The following is a 6,887-nucleotide window of genomic DNA, read 5'->3' as shown; positions in this document are numbered from 1 at the left end:
AGAACACAGAAGAGGCATGCCTGCTTCTTATGGCCTTGGCCCAGAAGTGACAGACATTTCTGATCACATTTCATTGGCATTAACTAGTTACACGTCCACAATGGAGAGTGGGAAATGTAATTCCTAGGGAAACTGCCATTTGCCAGCCATCGTTCTGTGTATGAGGAGGCTCTAGTTCAATGAATAGTGCCAGAGCAAATGTCCAAAATAAGAAAAGCAATAAAGACAATATCAGGGGGCTGGCACTGTGGTGCAGTAGGTTAATCCTCCACTTGCAGCGCCAGCATCCCATAGGGGTGCCAATTCGAGTCTCATCTGTTCCACTTCCAGCTTTCTGCTATGACCTGGGAAAGCAGTAGAAGATGCAGTCCTTGGGCCCCTGCACCCGTGTGGGAGACCTGAAAGAAGCTCCTGGCTTCTGGCTTTAGATTGGCTCAGCTCTGGCCATTGGCCATTAGGGAGTGAACCAGAGGATGGAAGATCATTTAAAAAAAAAAAAAAAAAAGACAATACCAGCCAGAATAAAATAAAGTCCACTTGAAAAAATAAGCACAAAGAATCAAATGAAAGAAGCAGATGGTGACAACATTAAAATTTTTGTTAAGTGATTCCAAGCTATAAGACATCTGTTGAGTTGAAGATGTGAGGAACTGATTTGGATTCAGCATCTAGATCAGAAAATAAAAAATTGAATCTCTTAAAAATATGTATTAATATGAAGAGAACAGATTTGATGTATTTCATAGGTGCAATTCTAAGAAGATAATCATACTCTCCCTTTAACCCTTCTCCTTCTAGCCTCTCTTTTCTTTAATTTTTGCAAAAATGGAATTTCAATCTACTCTATAATCAAAGGTTTAATGTACTACCAACCATAATGTCCAAAAAGTAAAAAAGTAGAAAGACCACAATTCCACAGAAGCATAAACAGGGCTAAAAACAACAGTCAAATCACAAGATGTCCATCTAATTCGTAGATTTGTTAAAGATTTTATTTATTTTATTTGAGAGGTAGAGTTATAGACAGTGAGAGGGAGAGACAGAGAGAAAGGTCTTCCTTCCGTTGGTTCACTCCCCAAATGGCCTCAACAGCTGGAGCTGTGCCAATCTGAAGCCAGGAGCCAGGCACTTCTTCCTGGTCTACCTCGTGGGTACAGGGGCCCAAGGACCTGGACCGTTTTCTACTGCTTTCCCAGGCCGTAGCAGAGAGCTGAACTGGAAGTGGAGCAGCCGGGACTAGAACCAGCGACCATATGGGATGCCGGCACCACAGGTGGAGGATTAACCTACTACACCACGGCGCCAGCCCTAATTCCTATATTTTTTGTATTCTATATTAGCTACCATATATCAGAGAAAACATGATATTTGTCTTTTTGGGATTGGCTTATTTCACTAAGCATAATGGTTTCCAGTTTTATCTATTTTGTTGAAATAGATGGGATTTCATTCTTTTTTATGGCTGAGCAGTACTCCACAATGTATATATACCACATTTTCTTTATCCAGTTATCAGTTGATGGACATCTGGATTGATTCAGTATCTTACCTATTGTACATTGAACTTTAATAAAAAGGGGTACAAATAACTTTTTCATATACTGATTTCTTTTGGTTTGGTTAAATTCCCAGGAGTGGAATGGCTGAGTCATATGATAGATCTAGTTTCAGGTTTCTGAGAATCTCCATGCTGTCTTCCATAATGGCTATACAAATTTACATTCTCACCAACAGTAGATTAGGGTACCTTTTTTGCCACATCCTTGCCAGCATTTATTGTTTATTTGATTTCTGGATGTGAGCCATTCTAACTGGGGTGAGGTGAAACCTCATTGTGATCTTGATTTGCATTTCCCTGATGGCTATTGATCCTGAGCATTTTTTCATGTGTCTGTTGGCCATTTGAATTTCTGCTTTTGAAAAATGCCATAGTTGGCAAATATTTTCTCCCATTCTGTCAGTTGCCTCTTCATATTGCAGAGTGTTTCTTTTGCAGTGCAGAAACTTTTCAACTTGATGTAATCCCATTTGTCTATTTTGGCTTTGATTGCCTGTGCTTCTGGGGCCTTTTCCAAGAAGTCTTTGTCTATGTCAATGTTTTACTGTTTCCCCCATGCTTTCCTCTGTAATTTGATGGTATCAAGTTATAGATTTATATCCTTGATCCATTTTGAATTGATGTGTATATGAGATATAATATAGGGATCTTATTTCATACTTCTGAATGCATAGATCCAAATCCAGTTTCCCCAACACCATTTGTTGAAGTCACTGTCCTTTCTTCTGGGATGGATTTTAGCTCATTTTATCAAAGATTAGTTGGTTGTACCTGTGTAGATTAATTTCTGGGTTTTCTTTTCTGTTCTATTTATCTACATGTCTATTTTTGTGCCTGTACCAGGCTGTTTTGATTATAACTGCCCTGGAATTAATATGTTTTGAAATCTGGTATAAAATTGCTTCTCAGCCTTTTGGCTAAGATCAAGTGTAGTATCTGTTCTTATCAGTTTGAAATCTGGTATTGTGATGTCTCCAGCTTTGTTTTTGTTATTTATGATTGCTTTAGCTATTTGGAGTCTCTTGCGTTTCCATATGAATTTTAGCATCCTATTTTTCTAGATCTGAGAAGAATGTCCTTGGTATTTTGATCAGGATCATCCTTAATCTGCACATTGCTTTGAATAATATGGAATTTTGATTATATTAATTCTTGAAATCCATGAACATGAAAGATTTTTCCATTTTTTTGTGTCTTATTCTATTTCTTTAATGTTTTGTGATTTTCTTTTTTTCTTTGAAACCTAGAGACAATTTTTATTTGAGATCTGAAATGCAATTCCTAAAATATCAACTTCTCCAGAAAACCATGGCTACACAATAATGCATTGCCTCTATCATGTTAGAACATGCAATAGACTCAAATACAAAAACCTTGAAACAAATCACCATCCTTCAACAATTTGAGCAAAGATAGAATGCCTGAGGAACAACATAGATGGATGTGCAGAGGATGGGCTGTTTTTACTTCAAGCACCATAAAAAAAGAGCACAAATGCATGGATTTTCGGGTATATACATTAAGTTGAACCTTTGGCACTAGAAATCAGGGCATTTTTATCACATACCATTAACACAGATTAGAAAATTGTGCAGTGTCAAAGGGATGGAACCATGAGCATTCAAGCAATGTTGTCAATTATGCAATAAAATGTTCTACTGAATTGTTCTTCTTTTTCTAATTACTGCATACACTGGTAGCAACTTTGAAATTAGAAAAGGAGCTTGTACTCCTTTTATTTTCTGTTTAACATAGAACAGAAAACAAATTGAAACATAAGCCCTGTTATACAGTAACAATTTTAAAGAACATCAATTATACAGTAAAAAGACTAAGAACCAAAAAAAAAGTATTTTACAGATACCAGACATTAATGGTGAGTGGTCAGTAGACCCTCACAGGGCTTTGCAGTGGTACTCAGCAGAAACCACTTTGTAATCACTGGCAGTAAACAGAGAAGCAGAATTCTTTGCTGGGTATTTTAGGAAATCATGCAAATAGCTCAACAATAAAGCAAGGCTCTTCTCATCAAGGGGCATATAAGCCAATATTGCTCCAGTTCTCACAAATAATCTCAGTAGGTGTGGTGCTCCATAAACCTGGGACATTGGTGCATCAGGGTGAGCCCACAGGATTTCAGCATATTGGGGTCTCTCAAACTTGTAGAGCAACTGAGTGCTCAACACCACATTGAAATACTCTTTTATACCTCCCATAATGTCATTGACGGCATATTCCTTGTTATCAGTGTTTCCCTGTGACTTCTTGCGATTGGCATACTCTTCCAGAATAGCATCTACATTCTTCTTGGCAGGGAGTTGAAAGAACTGTTTCTGCCTGGTTACTAAGTCCCAGTCCTCAACAAGCCTTGGTTTTAATTCTTCAGGAATTTTCACTTTGACTTCCATCTTTTTTTTTTTTTTTTTTTTTTTTTGACAGAGTTATACAGTGAGAGAGAGAGATAGAGAGAAAGGTCTTCCTTCCGTTTGTTAACCCCCCCAAATGGCTGCAGCTACGCCGATCCGAAGCCAGGAGCCAGGTGCTTCCTCCTGGTCTCCCATGCGGGTGCAGGGCCCAAGCACCTGGTTCATCTTCCACTGCCTTCCGGGGCCACAACAGAGAGCTGGACTGGAAGAGGAGCAACAGGGACTAGAACCCAGTGCCCACATGGGATGCCGGTGCCACAGACAGAGGATTAACCAAGTGAGCCATGGCGCTGGCCCCTCCATCCTGTTCTTGAACACATCCTCACTTTTGACAGGGGGATCGGCCTGGGCCCTCTTCTTCCGAGGCAGCTGGGGTGCTTTGCTGGTACTACCGCCATCTCCTTTTCAGGAGTCTTCTGCTTGTTCTTCCTTGCCTTCCTCACAGATCCTGAGGGGGGTTCTCAGCCGAGCGGCCCCCCCATCATCTTGGGAGAGCTTGTACAACGTTCTTCGGCTGTTGGCCAGCTGTCTTCTTTCCTGAGGAGGCACCTCCCCTCTTACTTCTCTGCGTGTTGCCAATAGTTGGCTCTTTGAAGTTGTCTTCTTCTGCAGAGTGTTGTCCACGAGTTTGAGAACCTTGCTTTCTAGAATGCATGAAGCCCTGTTTTTGATCTTCCTTCCTTCCCTTCCAAGAACGCCTGCTGCGTCCCCAGATTTTACAGATCTCCTGAGTTGGTCTGTGAGAATGGAGTGGGAGACACAACCTAAGATTCTGCAATCAGGGATGGTCTGCAATCAAGATCAGACCTCTTGACCATTTACTGTATCGTAAACTTAAGCTTTCTGTGACCTGAAACGAGAACCCAGTTCTTCCAGCAGCTTATGTGTGATCACTGCCATTCCTCCAACTGCTGTAGTCATAATTTTCATTGTAGAGATATTTCAGATCCTTGGTTAAATGTATTCCAAGCTCTTTAAGCATTTTGTAGCTATTGTGAATGGTACTGATTTTTTTTAAAAGATGTGAGTATTTATCTGAAAGGCAGAGTTACACACAGAGAGAAAGAGAGGCAGAGAGAGAGACAGAGAGAGGTCTTTCATCCTCTGGTTCACTCCCCAGTTGGTCACAAAAGCCAGCGCTGCGCTGATCCGAAGCCAGGAGCCAGGAGCTTCTTGTGAATCTCCCACGCAGGTGCAGGGGCCCAAGGACTTGGGCCATCTTCCATTGCTTTTCCAGGCCATAGCAGAGAGCTGGATCGGAAGTGGAGCAGCCGGGACTTGAACTGGCATCCATATGGGATGCTGGCACTGCAGGCAGCAGCTTTACCCACTAAGCCACGGCGCCAGCCCCAAATGGTACTGATTTTTTTTTTTTTTTTTTTTTTTTGCAGGCAGAGTGGACAGTGAGAGAGAGAGAGAGACAGAGAGAAAGGTCTTCTTTTGCCGTTGGTTCACCCTCCAATCGCCGCCGCCGCCGGCGCGCTGTGGCCGGCGCACCACGCTGATCCGAAGGCAGGAGCCAGGTGCTTATCCTGGTCTCCCATGGGGTGCAGAACCGAAGTACTTGGGCCATCCTCCACTGCACTCCCTGGCCACAGCAGAGAGCTGGCCTGGAAGAGGGGCAACCGGGACAGAATCCGGAACCCCGACCGGGACTAGAACCCGGTGTGCCGGCGCCACTAAGTGGAGGATTAGCCTATTGAGCCGCGGTGCCGGCCTCAAATGGTACTGATCTTACAAGTTCTTTCTCAGCCATGCATTATTTGTGTACAGAGGACTATATTGATTTTTATGTGTTGAGTTTATATCCTGAAATTTTACCAAGCTTTCCTATGGGCTTCAATAGTCTCTTAGTGGAGTCTTTTGGTTTCCCTATATATAGGATCATATCATCTACAATCATGGATTATTTGAATTCCTCCTTTGCAATTTGTATCCCTTTGTTTTCTTGGTTTTGCCTAAAAACTCTGGCTAAAACTTCAAGAATTATACTCAATAGCAGTGGTGAAAGTTGTCTGGTTCTAGATCTTAGTGGAAATGCTTCCAACTTCTCCCCATTCAATATGATGCTAGCTGTTTTTTATATATTACCTTGATTGTGTTGAAGAATGTTCCTTTGTACACAATTTACTGGAGCTTTTTATTGTGAAAGAATGTTGTATTTTATCAAGTGCTTTCTCTGCATCTATTGAGATAATCAAATGTTTTCCATTCTTCAATGTTAATGTGATATGTCACATTTATTGATTTGCATATGTTGAACCATCCCTGCATCCCTGTGATAAATCCCACTTGGTCAGGATGAATGATCTTTCTGATGTGTTGTTGCATTTCATTAACTAGTATTTTGTTGAGAATTTTTGCATCTGTGTTCATCACGGATATTGGTCTGTAGCTCTCCTTCTTTGTTGTATCTTTTTCTGATTTTGGAATTAAGCTGATGCTGGCCTCATAGAAGAGTTGGGAGCATTCCCTCCCTTTTAGTTGTTTTGAATAGTTTGAGAAGAGTTGGGATTAATTCTTTTTTTTTTTTTTTTTTTTTTTTGACAGGCAGAGTGGACAGTGAGAGAGAGAGAGACAGAGAGAGAAAGGTCTTCCTTTGCCGTTGGTTCACCCTCCAATGGCCGCCGCTGCAGCCGGCGCACCGCGCTGATCCTATGGCAGGAGCCAGGAGCCAGGTGCTTTTCCTGGTCTCCCATGGGGTGCAGGGCCCAAGCACCTGGGCCATCCTCCACTGCACTCCCTGGCCATAGCAGAGAGCTGGCCTGGAAGAGGGGCAACCGGGATAGAATCCGGCGCCCCGACCGGGACTAGAACCCGGTGTGCCGGCGCCGCAAGGTGGAGGATTAGCCTATTGAGCCACGGCGCCGGCCTGGGATTAATTCTTTTTAAAAAAAATTATT

The 6,887-nt window shown here is 42.1% G+C and overlaps 2 pseudogenes; one reads left to right on the top strand and one right to left on the bottom strand.

The window, feature by feature from the left end:
* The first annotated feature begins 2,455 nt into the window (after window positions 1-2,455).
* LOC127493386 (U2 spliceosomal RNA) lies at window positions 2,456-2,571 on the top strand (annotated as a pseudogene).
* A 540-nt stretch (window positions 2,572-3,111) lies between these two features.
* Window positions 3,112-4,791, bottom strand: LOC100348999 (mortality factor 4-like protein 2; annotated as a pseudogene).
* Window positions 4,792-6,887: the final 2,096 nt, after the last annotated feature.

Source organism: Oryctolagus cuniculus, chromosome 5 (genome assembly GCF_964237555.1).
Source record: "Oryctolagus cuniculus chromosome 5, mOryCun1.1, whole genome shotgun sequence".
In the NCBI taxonomy this organism is placed as follows: Eukaryota; Metazoa; Chordata; class Mammalia; order Lagomorpha; family Leporidae; genus Oryctolagus; species Oryctolagus cuniculus.
Note: the sequence above shows the minus strand (reverse complement) of the source record. Positions and strands in the feature narration are given on the sequence as shown.